Source organism: Gopherus evgoodei, chromosome 2 (genome assembly GCF_007399415.2).
Source record: "Gopherus evgoodei ecotype Sinaloan lineage chromosome 2, rGopEvg1_v1.p, whole genome shotgun sequence".
NCBI lineage: Eukaryota > Metazoa > Chordata > Testudines > Testudinidae > Gopherus > Gopherus evgoodei.
In genome coordinates this window covers 171,759,334-171,773,451 of record NC_044323.1, presented here as the reverse complement: position 1 = coordinate 171,773,451, position 14,118 = coordinate 171,759,334, and the positions used below count along the sequence as shown (strand labels likewise).

The window sequence follows — 14,118 nt, the reverse complement described above, 5'->3', positions numbered from 1 at the left end:
AGCATGACATTACTATCCATAGAGATTCTATGGAAATGTGGATTCACTTAAGATTTTTACTTCATTTGAGTCTACATTTTCTTTCACATATAGTGCCACTCCCCACATGTCCTGTTCTGTCCTTCCGATATATATTGTACCCTGGAATGATTGTGTTCCATTGATTGTCCTCTGTCCATCAGGTTTCTGTGATGCCTATTATATCAATATTCTCCTTTATCACGAGACACTCTAGTTCACCAATATTATTTAGACTTCTAGCATTTGTGTACAAGCACTTTTATTTGTCACTGTTTATTTGTCTGCCCTTTTCTGATGTGTCTGATTCTTTACGTGAATGTTTCTCATCTGATCTGGCTCTTACATTATCCTCTTCCATCCTCTGCTCCTGACTATAACCTAGAGAATATCTATCAATAGTCTCTCCTCTAAGAGAAGTCTCTGTCTGATCCACATGCTCCTCTGCAGCAGTCAGCTTTCCCCCATCTCCTGGTTTAAAAACTGCTCTGCAATCTTTTTAATGTTAAGTTCCAGCAGTCTAGTTCCACTTTGGTTTAGGTGGAGCCTGTCCTTCCTGTATAGACTCCCCCATCCCAAAAGTTTCCCTAATTCCTAATTAACCTAAACCTCTCCTCTCTACACCATCTTCTCATCCACTCATTGAGACTGTGAAGCTCTGCCTGCCTACCTGGCCCTGCATATGGAACTGGGAGCATTTCTGAGAATGCCACATAGAGGTCATGGATTTCAGTCTCTTCCCTAGCAGCCTAAATTTGGCCTCCAGGATGTCTCTCCTACCCTTCCCTATGTTGTTGGTACCTACATGTACCACGACCACTGGCTCCTCTCCAGCACTACACATAAATCTATCCAGATGCCTCAAGAGATCTGCAACCTTCACACCAGGCAGGTAAGTCACCATACTGTTCTCCCAGTCATCACAAACCCAGCTGTCTATATTTCTAGTGATCGAATCTCCCATTACTAACACCTGCTTTTTCCTAGTGACTGGAGTTCCCTCCCCCGGAGAGGTAACCTCAGTGCGAGAGGATACCCTAACACCATCTGGAAGGAGGGTCCCAACTATAGGAAGATTTCCCTCCACTCCCATTGACTGCTCTGCTTCCCTGGGCCTTTCATCCTCAACAGCACAGGGGCTGTCTGACCGGAGGAGGGACAATTCTACAGTGTCCCGGAAAGCCTCATCAACATACCTTTCTGCCTCCCTTAGCTCCTCCAGTTCCTCCACCCTCACCTCTAACGCCCGTACTCGGTCTCTGAAGGCCAGGAGCTCCTTGCAACGAAAGCGCACATACGCCACCTGCCCACAGGGCACTTAATAATATATGCTGCACTCAGCACAATACACTGGATAATCCCCACTCTGCTGCTGGGCTTCTGCCTGCATGGTCTCCTAGTTAATGAAAGGGTTTTGTTTAAATCAGGAAGTTTTTGAATGTAGTTTAGTTTATAGTTTTACAAGACAGCAAGGAGCCCTTGTCCCCTTCCACTCCTCTTCCAAACTCCCTTGCAAAACTCTCTGTTTGCAAAGCTGTAGTGTTTCTAGTGTAGACACAGCCTCTGTGTTCCTGCCTGGAATGGAAGTAATCTACTGGTGTAGCTGCAAGTATGGCAGTTGAATGCCTGGCAGCCTTTTTGCTCTTCTGGCTATCTGCATGCTGCATGTTTCCTCTCTTTCTAGGTGCTGCTTTGTAGGCCTGTTAATCACACACTCTTCCTTATTGTCTCTTTCTAGACTGACCATTGCCACCATGTGTCATGTACCATGTACAGGGCAATAGGATGAGAAGACTCCATGATCCTAAAACTAAACTGCTCTTTTTGAAGAGAGCAGCGGTGTGTGATGTGGTGTTTACTACACACAGGTAATGAAATGGTTAATCTTGGCCTGAAAGATCAGTACACCCAGGTGATGGCACATGGAGTGCAGACCAGGACCAGTTAAAGATGAGTCTCAGCTGGTGGAGAATGTGGGTGCTTTTTATTAAGGGAGGAAACCCAGAGTAGAAAAAGGCTTTAGGGAGAAAGAGAAAGGGGAAGAAACCTGTAGCTGGTGGCAAACAACTGGACTTGGTTAAATTATACCGATTAAATGATTTTTAAACGGGCTAATGCAATTGTGACGCTCCCCAGGAGTACCTAGGGTGATGAGGCACCTCACCACCACCTGCCCTTAGTGTGAAGAAGCTATGTCTGCGCCTACTGTGGATCAGCTCCCTGAAACCAACAGCCTTTGGCAACACAAGCACTGCCTTCTAGCCCTTGTTCTCTCTGCACAAGTAGTGACGGACACGCATCAACCCTCAAGTCCTCAGAGCATTCCCTGCAGTGTCCAGTTCCTGATCCACTGAATCCTCACAGAATTACCAGGCCTGCCGTCCCAAAGAAACACTACATACTAGCTTGTAAGATTCAACTCAGGATCATCACTTTACTTATCACCACAGCACTTAGATATGTGTATAGTGAAAAGAAGAATACATTTATTATCAAAGACTAGCGACTCAATAATAGTGAGCAAGAATTTTGGAATCAAATGGTTACATATAAAGCAAAGTAACACTCTTTCTATAGACTAGCTAAACTCAACTAACAGGTTGACCTCCTGCTAAAGAAGCTTATCTCACCCAAAGTTCTCTCCAGTGTTTTCAGCCCAGTCTGACTGAGATCCCACTTTCATGAAGCAAATCTGCTGTCCATTTGCTTCCTAGCTGAGGGATGCCTGGGCATCTTCTTTGCCCTGCAAATACAGTAGAACAAACCTTTGAGGTGCACCTCAAGATAAGGTTCTCCCTCCCTGCTCTTTTCTTCCTTTTAGTTCCTTTCTGAAGTTCTCACAATCCTTCATTTGCATTCAGTTCAGATTGGTGATAGGAGACCCATTGTGAATGAGACAACACTCAATTTACATGTAAATTTGTAGGTGACTAAATATTTCATGTATGACCAAAAAAAACCTGTTTTTTGCCTTTGCTGGTGACCAATCCCTAGACACAGACTTTTAAGAACATATGTTCTGTGTACATACACCACTCCTTACATAGTATCCTTACATACATTTCATAACAATATTGATGAAGAGTGCAACACCGACTCTTATTTCTGACCTCATGTGACATTCTTTTGATCGAGAATCAGGAGAACCCTGGACCCCTCTGCACCCCCTTGCCAGCTGGTATTATGGGGTTCTTGGGTCACAGCAACATTTGTGTTATTTATCAATGCAGGTGTCAGGAAGTACAAAGTTCCCACAGCATCCCTAATTCACACCCTGTCTGTAGACATTTGCATCAGTGTACAGTGTTAACTTTATATTCAAATACTAAGTCAGACTCTGTTCCAGCTCTCCCTTCTCCCTCTGTTCCATATCATGTTGAGCAGTGCCTTCCTCCACGGTAGTCCTACTCACTTCAGCAGGATTCCTTATGAAGTAAGCACAGCTCTCTGTGAGTACAGGTGGCAGAAAGGCAATAGCAATAACTGAGAACTGATCCTTACATTACATTGCTACAACTTTGGGCCAGGTTCTCCATTGCAAGTGTTTGGTCAATGTTTGTGTCGATACCCATTCAGTTCAGGATTATTAAGAAAATTCATAGCTCTTTATTTCACTACTGATTATCAAAGCTTTGGTTCAACATGATTCCTATTGAGCTGGGACTTAGCAGATGTGCCCTTCCTCAGCTGCTGAGAGAGTGGGACATTCTTTAAGTAGGAAAAATAAGCAAGCTTGTGAGAGAAACAACAGACAATGTAGGACTCGTTCATCAAAAGAATGTCACATGAGTCCTGCCATGAGTATATAACTATGGAGTCAGTGGCTAGATACAGTGGAAGGAAAAGAGAAAAATCAAGAAAAAAAACATTTCCATTGTATTTTCCATATCATGGTTCCATGGTCCAGAATCTCATTCATGTTAATTAGAAATTTTCTTGAGGAGACGAGAATCTACCAAAGAAGAGAATCCATTCAGTTTTTTGGTGTCTGATAAAGAAGAGGAAAGAGTGATCAGCCACAAACTCTATACGTCATCTGACTGAGGTCACACCTGTGTCAATTCCAGATGCAGCTGCTGCCTCAGTGCCCTCTTCATTGACCTCTATATAAGCTTTATGGACAGCTTCACTGACAGACAGGTCACCTGCTTCTGCTATTCCAGATAAATCTGATTAATGGCTAAACACATCGGTTATTCCTAAAGCTTTCAAATATTGGTTGAGTTGAGCTTTTGTCTCAGTTTTGAACTGAGGAAGAGACACCTCCACATCATCTTCTTTCATATAATAGGGGCTGATCCAAGTTGTTAATTTCTCATAGGTAAGTTCCTTTTCCAGCTACAGGTATAAAGATACACGGGAATCAGAATCTTGTGGTTACGCATAAATATCAACAAGACACAGAACTGTGTGAGAAAGTTGGAAAAGTGACTTTCATTCACACTGTGGTAACCATGTCAGGCATGATTCTTGGAATGCTACTGAGGTCAGTAGCATGAAGTTCACTATAGGTATGTCTACAAAGGGAATAAAAAAACCCATGGTTGGCCCATGTCTGCTGACTCAGGATCATAAGGCTCAGGCTCCAGGGCTGAAAAATTGCTGTGTGGACATTTGGTTCAGGCTCTAGCCCAAGCTCTGGACCCTCCATCCTCAGTGTCCCAGAGCTTCAACTTCAGACTGAGCCTCAATGTCTGCACAGCACCTTTGAGCCCCTTAGCCCACAGGGCTTTTATCTCCCTTTAGCTGTACCCTAAAGATTTCCAAATAAGTGTTTATGCAGTGTTTGGAAAAAAGAAAACCAGATTCTATAATCAATGGAAATATAATGACCACAATGCTGGGTCACCAGTGGGAGTCAATGGTGAAACTTTTAACCTCAGTGTTCTGACTTCTACCATTAAAGCTAAGGGACTTGATCCTGCACCAGTGAAGTCAATGGGTGTTTTGCAATTGAATTATATGGAAGAAAGGTTAGGGAGCTGGATCAGATGTTAAGTCTGGCAGCAATATGTGGCAGACAGCCTCTGTGGATCTGCCGATGTGTTACCTATATTGTTTGCATTTATTGTTCATTCAATTTAAGACTAGCCTGTGTGGGTATTAACTGTAGCAATTAGCTATTAATTACATTGTCACTGTGCCCTATTTGGAGAATAAAATGGCTGGCTAATTGTTTTCTGAACATTCAATGACACAGGAACAGCATAAGCAGCCTGCCTTCAAATTTACTATTCAACATGCTGCATATTCTGCAAGGACGAGAAAGTTAATTTTCTCCTATACTGTCTGTCCAGATGATCAGAGATACCAAGACATTGCCATGTTCATATTCCGGTTATAAGATTATCATCTCATCATAGGCAACTTTACCTGTGTTAGACCCATGTAGTCTTTTGGCAGCAGTATATACATACTCAGGTCACCACCATTGTATGGGAGTAAAAGCACCTGACAGTCATTCTCCTTTATTGCAGCTATTTTATACTTGCCCTTCTGGTACATCATCTGCACAGGTTTGCTTGTAGTCTGAAAGCAATGACAATTAGTATCAAATGAAATACATACAATGTATCCTCTTGTATTTAAATGTTTTTCCTTGTATTACATCCTCACTTGGACCTAAATGCTGCAGTGTTTGTTTAGGGCAGATTAGCACCTTCTAATGAAAGGTATAAAGTCCTCTTGAACCCCTTCAAACATCTCACAACAGGTTTTTCTCCCTCTCTGCATCAAGGGAAAGGGGTCAGTGTGAGGTGTGAGAACATGGAGACTAGGAAGCCCCATAAAGCCCATCCCCATGATCCAGGATTCCACCATGCTGCTTCTCCCCTGCTCCTTTAAAGCTGAGATACCATTTATTGTCTCCCTGGTCCTGCAAGATGAATAGAAGGTTTAGAAGAACAGTAAACACTATTTCCTAGGACCAACACTTTCAGACGTTGCCACTGATAGTGTGTGTCACAGCTTGGTTGTCCAGCTTAGGAACCATGCTAAGAACAATAAAACTACAGGTTTTCATCTTTCGTTTAATTTAAATTTTGATATAATAGCATGTTCTCAGGTCAAATTGACCCAGAAATTTACAAAAGCTAAAAGCAACAGCCACCTACAAAACAATTTAATGGAAACAAATTTCACTAAGAACAATTTTCCTTTAGCTAAACAAATGTTTCCCTCCCACGGTTGCCAACGTATTTTTGCTACATTGTACTAATGTGTGATTAACAGAAAGTGAAACTGAATTGAAGCAAATATGAAGCTGGCTATATTACATTCATTGACCACACAACATGTGGTGGAATAACACAGGGACAATGTACAGAATGTAAACTAAAAAAAATTCCCACTTTCAATATTTAACCTTAATGAGAAAAATGAAGAAGGAGATCAATCTGGTGACAGAATGTGGAAACTGAACACAGACTAAATGGATCTCTTGGTGGCAGTCATTGTAAATGTTGCAGCAGAACAACTCATTGTATGTCTGAATACAAGCAAACCAGTTAAAAGTCTGTGTCGAAAATTATTAGACACCAGACTGTGGACTGCTCCAAATTAGGTATGTAGTGGGGGAAGGTACAAGGTGCATCTTTATGCTAGGCCTCTGCTCAGGGTCCTGTCAGTCTTTGCCTTCTGAGTGAAAAACTATATAAGGGAAGTAAACCTAACTGCACCAGCAATCCCAAAGGGAATGGGGAGCACAGGCACTAACTCCGTGGGAGCTCCTGGGCTGAAGCACCCATGGAAAAAAATTAGCGGGCGCTTAGCACCCACCAGCAGCCACCCCCCTTCTCCTCAGCACCTCCCAGCCACCATCAGCCCCACTGATCAATTCCTCCCTCTCCATCCGAGCACCTCCTGAATGCTGTGGAACAGCTGTTTGCAGTACGCAGGAGGCGCTTGGAGGGAGGGGAACGGACAGGGATGGGACATGCTAGGGAGAGGGGCCGGAAGAGGCAGGCTGAGGCCTTGGGGGAAGGGGTGGAGTGGGTGGGGAGATGAGGGAAGAGCAAGGATGGAAAGAAGTGGGGTATGGCTTGGAGGAAGAGGTGGAGGGGGGGGGCAGGCCTCAGGCAGAGGTGGGGGTCAAGCCGAGGGGAGTAGAGAAGAACTTGGTGCCTATGATGGGGAGAAAGTGGGGCTATGTCCTGAACACTTCCATTCCTGCCAGAAGAGCTGACAGGCCAATGAGGGGGCAGATGCTGCAGCTTCTTATACACTGGCTTCCCCTGTGCCCCAGGTGGCTATGTGAGGCATTGTACCAGTGTCAGGCATGATGCACTCTCCTAGCCAAAGTTTTGGGAAAAAATCCCTCTCCACCCCAGAGCGGGTCCCTAGGCCATAATGGATCCCTACATTTAAAGGGCCATGTCCCCCAGTGCGTCTCATAGTCTGCCAAGCATGTGAAGTAATAGGATCAATGATGTGATGTGTACTTCTGTAATCTACCTCATTAATCTGAAAAGGTCTTTCTTTCTTTCTTTTTTCTTAAATTCCATTTCCCATTTCCCTTTGAAGTAGACAGCATTCATGAGGACTAATATAGTCTGAGCAGAAAGAGTGCCCTGGGCAAAGACATCCTTGATTTTACCTTAAAGAAAGGGAGGCAAATTAGTTTGTTTTGGCAGATCAGTAACACTAGTTCCATTTATCTGTTGTAATAACTATGATGTTTAGTGCTTGTATGTACCTGGGTGTAAGAATATATACATGATACTGGACACATATGAAAGATGTTTGACTGACAGCCCTGAGAACCTGAAGTCATCTATCTGTTCACAGAACTAGTGGAAGCCAAGCAGTGTTACTATGATTTTCCCCAGACTGACCCACTGATGTGCCTCAAGTGTACAATGGAGAGCAGATGTCTCCTAAAACAGCCAATTTATTTTTTATTTCTCCTGACTAGGCTTGGTTCCACATCAAATTTTAAGTAGGATGCTGTCATTTACCTTATCTGTATAGGAGCTCATAAATCAAGATACTTTCAGAAGGTCCCCACTACTTGCCCCCAATACCTCTTGCATCTGATTTGATAGTTCCTTAAACTCCATGCAATCAGACACACAGGTGGTCTCATCCAGCACCCACTGAAGTTGTCAGAAGAATTTCTGTTGATTTCAATGGGTGTTGTATTAGGGTCCAGAGCCTGCTAGCTACTCTGTTCTCCTCAATTATGTGTTCTCTGTGGGAATTAATGATCTAGCTCTAGGTCACTCAAGTGGTCGAATTGTGGAGAGCTGCCACTGCAGCCCCATACTGGGCATGCTCCAATTATGAGGAAACATTTTTCTCCTCCAGGTTCTTAAGCACTTTGTACACTTTCAGCAATTAAATATCAAGTAATAGCAGCCAATGGCTGACCTGTCCTTACCATTTGTAAAGGTTTCAACCCACAAATTTATCTGTTCTCTCGTTTCCTCTGCAGCATTCTGAAAATCAGCTGGTTTCAGTTCTGCCTGGTATAACTTTTGGATGCAGGATAGGTATTGCTGTACCAAAAGAGAGAATGTCAGAACCATACATCAGAAAACAGGTTTCTCTCCCTTTCTCTTTCTCTCTTAGACTGTGTGCGAAATAAAATAAAATGTTCCTGTTTTTTTAGTTCTGCAACACTGCAAAAATGTTTTTGTATATCCTAGAAACAGGGTGGACTAGCAGAATGAACTAGACCAGTTGGGTATAGCATAGGCAAAGGTCTTGATAGATTTGGAGAGTTTGAATAAAACAGTCTGTGATGGGGTGAACTCACCTCACACTGGATAGGCTTTTCGTTGTGCGCGGTTTTGTGTGACTCAGATCCCTCTCTGATGTCCACACTGTAGGCTGAGGAAGCCACACCCTCACATCCCTACTGGGCATGCTCCAGATGCAGCACTAGTATAAAAAGGAGCACCTCAGTTCAGTCTGTGCTAACTTCTGAGGAGGAAGGATGCTTCTTGCTGGCTCCAGCCTAGGACCAGATGGAACCCCTGACAGCGGAAGCTGGAGCCATGGAGACTCAGACCGGCGCCCAAGTGCATGTGGACATCAGAGAGGGATCTGAGTCACACAAAACCGCGCACAACGAAAAGCCCAGAGACCCCGATAATCAGGGCCAGATTTCCAGTTGGGTACATTAGGCATGTGCCTAGGGGCACCAACATTCTTGGATCAGAGGGATAGCCATGTTAGTCTGGATCTGTAAAAGCAGCAAAGAGTCTTGTGGCACCTTATAGACTAACAGACGTTTTGAAGCATGAGCTTTCGTGGATGAATACCCACTTCATCGGATGCATCCGAAGAAGTGGGTATTCACCCAAGAAAGATCATGCTGCAAAACGTCTGTTAGTCTATAAGGTGCCACAAGACTCTTTGCTGCTTCCAACATTCTAGGGGGGCGCCATACGTTTCTAAAATCATGTGCAACACAGAGGTCAGTTGTAGGCAGGGGAAGCACTGAAGATGCTGTGCCTAGGAATGCATAAGGTATAAATCCGACCCTGCCAACAATGCCTAAACTACAGCTCCAAAAGATATGGCAGGAGGGTGTGGGGGGAAATGCACTAGCTATAATCCAGTGGGAAGCTGGCATGTTTTGGCTGGAGTCCTGCTCATAGGAGCCAACTCTGTGGGTGCTCCAGATCTGATAAAGCTGCCTCTTCTTGCAGCAGCCAGTGGTTAGGTCTCTCAGTTTTACTTTCTATTCTGGGTGGACTGCAAACTAGGAAAAACTGGTGAAACAGAACTCGCTATAGGTCTTTCTGTTAAATTCATGGTTCTACTGCTAGAACTCTGAATTCATCCTAGAGATATGTACGTCTCTGGCCACTTCTGTCCCTGTCTAACCTATGTGTCACTGACTATTTATTTAAATGTAATTCATGAGTGTCTTTGAAGCACTGTTCAATGTTTCTTTTTCCCATCAGCCAAGATATCTAAAGATGACTGCAATCCACAAGAAATTTAAAACTAGAAGTAAATTTTGAAAGATGATTTGTGAACAGTTTTTGGGCGTATGAAATTTCACACAAATCAAATGATGAGATCTTGTAAATAACAGGAAATGAATTGGTTAAAAATGCAGCATGAAACATTCTAGAGGAATAATTCATACCAGAACATAGTTAGTAATTCTACTGAAAATGTATGAGCCAGAATAATTCTAGCTCACTTTCCAGTCACTGTGTTACTTCTATGGTGCTAACAAGAATAGACAGCATTAAATCTTAATTTTGTCAGTCAATTAACCAGCTATAACTCCGAATAGATATCTGTTGAGTAAGCTGGTGCTAGGATTAAATAGGTTTTTTTAATTATTATAGCCACCCTTTGAACTTTATTTTGCGGTTGATATGTGGAAGTAATGTAATAGTTACAAAGCTGAAGGAAAATATAGGTAACAGTGTACTGTATAAAACAGCTTTTGAGGGACAGGCTTACATAACATTGTCTCTCTTTAATATTTTGTACAGTGTCTATCCCAATGTGACCCTGACCTCTATGCACTGCCACAATACAAATAATAATATTAAACACTTAGAAATTATGCTTTCAGTGCTGTTCAACACACCTAATTACAATGCTCCTGTGACCAGCTTCCAATGCTCGTGTGACCAGGGGAAATGAGCAGAGCCTGTAACTAAGGCTTTAAAGTTATCTTAAACATTCTATTCTGGAACCACATGGTTTTATTTAAGATAATTGGCTGTTCTGCCTTACTATTCGGTACCTCCATAAGATCAACTCCACCCTTGTCTAAGTGAATACACCTCCCATCAAATCAGCAGGAAATGGGACCTCAACTGAACTAAGCCCTTGTTGTTCAGCTCTATCTGTCCAACAGTGCCACAAGCCATTAAAGTGAATCCCAATGCAACTCACTTGAAGAAAGCTGAATGTCTTTTCTCCATACAGCCTGTTGGCAATAGCCAGCTCATAAAAAGCGGTGGGTTTGTTGATTGCTGAGAAGATGTCAGGAAACTGGGAATGAATCCCTCCAGGTATATCACACTATCATCAGGAACCTTCAAATAACACAAAGTTGCTGTAGTTTATTTCTGACTGAAGAAGGCTGGGAGTGACAGACACTTTTTTTTGTTGTTGTTGTTTTAATAATTGCTCTATTAATCCATTCAGATTCAATAACTAAGCTAGTTTTGCCTTCTCTGACTTGTTCTTGTTCCTGGCAGCGCAGATCTGTGGTGCAAAAGCCCTTGTTATAAGGACTAAGTAATCCATGGCTCTTTTGGGATGTTCCACTCGTTACTTATGGAACACCCACATGTGAAAATGTGTTGAACAATGAAAAATGTTCAGGGTAGAAGAGTTTCAAATGATTTCTGTATGTCTGATTTATACATGCAAATGCACTCACAATCATTGTAGAAACTCATTAAAATAACTGAACTCATCACATGTAAATGCAGTTATGACTATTGCATCCACAAATCAAGCATATAATTGTACAATATTTTCAATAAAAAACCCTAAACCTTACTTTTTGCTATCTTGTGTACATTTTTATCATTCTCTCTATACCTTCTGTCACCCACCATCACAGTATCCCCCCCTATTTTTGTGTTATAATTCAAATCTGCCAATTTTGAATTTTCATTCAAATTTCCCAAAGTTTCTCCAATTCCAACATTTGTTCTAATATACCAGCAACCGAGAGTGAAGAAGTAGTCTACGACTGCTCTCTGAATTGTCATCACTTCTTGTTGTTTCAGAAGAGCTCCCTGTTCCTAGATTTTCATGTTCTGCAAATTCAAAGACGTGAAGCGCCTGAAGTAGAAATGTAACATTGCAACAGTCACACACTGTATTGATTTACTTATGATAATCTGTGAAACTAATCTTGTCACAGATAATTCAGTTGTCTGTCTTACCTACTGTCCTTTCTACTGGAGATGGATATCATGCTTCCAAAAGACAAATGTTCCCAACTTTTATCACTGGATGCTCCAGTCCATTCATTGACATCAAAATCAGCAAGCCATTTGGTGAATACTACTTAAAATCACTAGAAGGGAGAACTATATTTCTATGATTGTGGTAATCACTTCCTATTTCTGCCCATAATATTCAGTTTGTTAGATCTTTTAACACTGTGCTGCAGTAGGGCAATAAATTCAATAGGGTTCTGCAGATATGCAGCGATCTGCAATAGTGGATCATATCACAGGACTGGGACTTGGATTAAAGTTTTTTTACAAAACCTAAATGAAAGGAAAAATCTGAAGACCAATAGAAATGCTTTCAGAGTTTGCTAGGTTTAATTCCAAAAAATACCAGTGTTTGTTTGTCAAATACAGAGTGAGTTGCTGCCCATACTTAAGTGGACATGAGTTTTGCCATTGACTTCTGTGCTAGCGTTATAGGAACCTGTGTGGGTTTTTTAAATTTTATTCCTCTCGTCTGCAGATCCCTTTCCATCTGCTGACTGTATTGGGTCCCACTTTTAGCCTTCACAGCAAAATATTCATCTCAAAGCTCTAATGATGGCAGTTGATTTATTCAAAGACTGATGATACATGATCCTTGATTAGTACTAACTCCTGTGCAATCCAAGCTTGAGCAGTACAAATAACTTGCCAATAAAAAAAGTTGACTCACACAGGCTTATGGGATCTGAAATAAGTTAATACTTTTGCCAAACTAGATGTTCAATTTATATTTTTATAACTATGACCCAAACATGTGACACTTCAGCACTAGGAAGTCTGATGCTCAGCACTAAAAAGGACCCTGCATCTGAGATACACATTTCTGAAATAACCATTTACTCTACGTATCTCTCTTTGGTACAATGCAGAACACAAAAATGTCACCAAAACAAAACAAATAAAAATGCTTTTAAAACCAGAGACAACAGGCAATGCACGCTAATGTTACAACAGAAATGTATGTTTAAAGTGAATGTGAGGGGCTGGAAACATTTCTATGGGCCAAATTAGACCAGCCTAGGTAGAAGGTAAGTGAAGTGGCACCATAGGCCATAGTCTCACAAACAATAACACACCCAAGTACCATTACTCATGTATATATGACACACATGTATGGAGCAATCTGCAGGATCAGGGCTTGAGCGGGAAAACCTCTTGCTCTTGGACTGGAAATGTTATTTCCAGTTTATAATGTTCTCAGCCTGCAGCTTCTGCAGGCAAATTTTCTATAAAGTTTTAAAACTCCATAAAGTTACATTCAATATAAAAGTGCCTTTGAGACCTTAACTAGGGCAATTGCTACTTGTGTAGGCTATATTACATGTGGAAAAGGAAAATGCTCTGTGTTAAAAGAAGAGCCTTGAGGCGCTAAGGTGACATTACATGTGGGAATAGTCTGCCATTGTTGAATAAATATGAAGGAATAAAACAAATGCCTTATTATTGCCTACCTTTTGTATCTGGGTGGCAGTATTACCTCTGGCCCCAAGAAGGACCATGCCCAGGGCAGCTGAGATACTCAGAGGAGAATAGGTGATATTTCCAGATGGACGATCTTCATTCAGTACTTTGAAAAAGTCAAGGCAAAATTTGGCAGTTGCTTCACTGTTGGAGCTCATTGTGAAAATGAAAAGCTGCAGATGAAAAAAATAAACCAAATCAACAGAGTTCAACAGTCTCTTTTCTCAACCTCTTACTGCATCAGAAGATTTCTGTGGCTTTCCTGCTAGTTATTAACTCGTGTCTAGCCTCAGGGTGGGCATGGGCATAAGTTTTGGGAAGACTATGATACAGACTTTTAAAAAGAGAATTCCCATTAAGAAAACAGCCTCATCTCTAATTCTCCACTCAGGAAACTGAGATTATCCTTTTTCTTCCACTTCTGCTGCTAATGTACAACACTATTGTCATAAACAGATAAGTAAGAGTTAATAGAACAAAAGTGCTTCATATCTCTTTTGCCTGGAACGGGTTAACAAGAACAGTGAGCCTGGCTGTCACCTGACCAGAGGACCAATCAGAGGACAGGATACTTTCAAATCTTGAGGGAGGGAGTTTTGTGTGTGTGCTGTTAGATTTTGGTTGTTGTTCACTCTGGGGGCTCAGAGTGACCAGACGTGCAACCAGGTTTCTCTCCAATCTCCCTGATACAGGTTCTTATAGATTCAAA

The 14,118-nt window shown here is 42.0% G+C and overlaps 1 pseudogene; it reads right to left on the bottom strand.

The window, feature by feature from the left end:
• Nucleotides 1-3,942: 3,942 nt before the first annotated feature.
• On the bottom strand, nt 3,943-13,578 carry LOC115645019 (annotated as a pseudogene).
• Between the last annotated feature and the right edge of the window lie 540 nt (nt 13,579-14,118).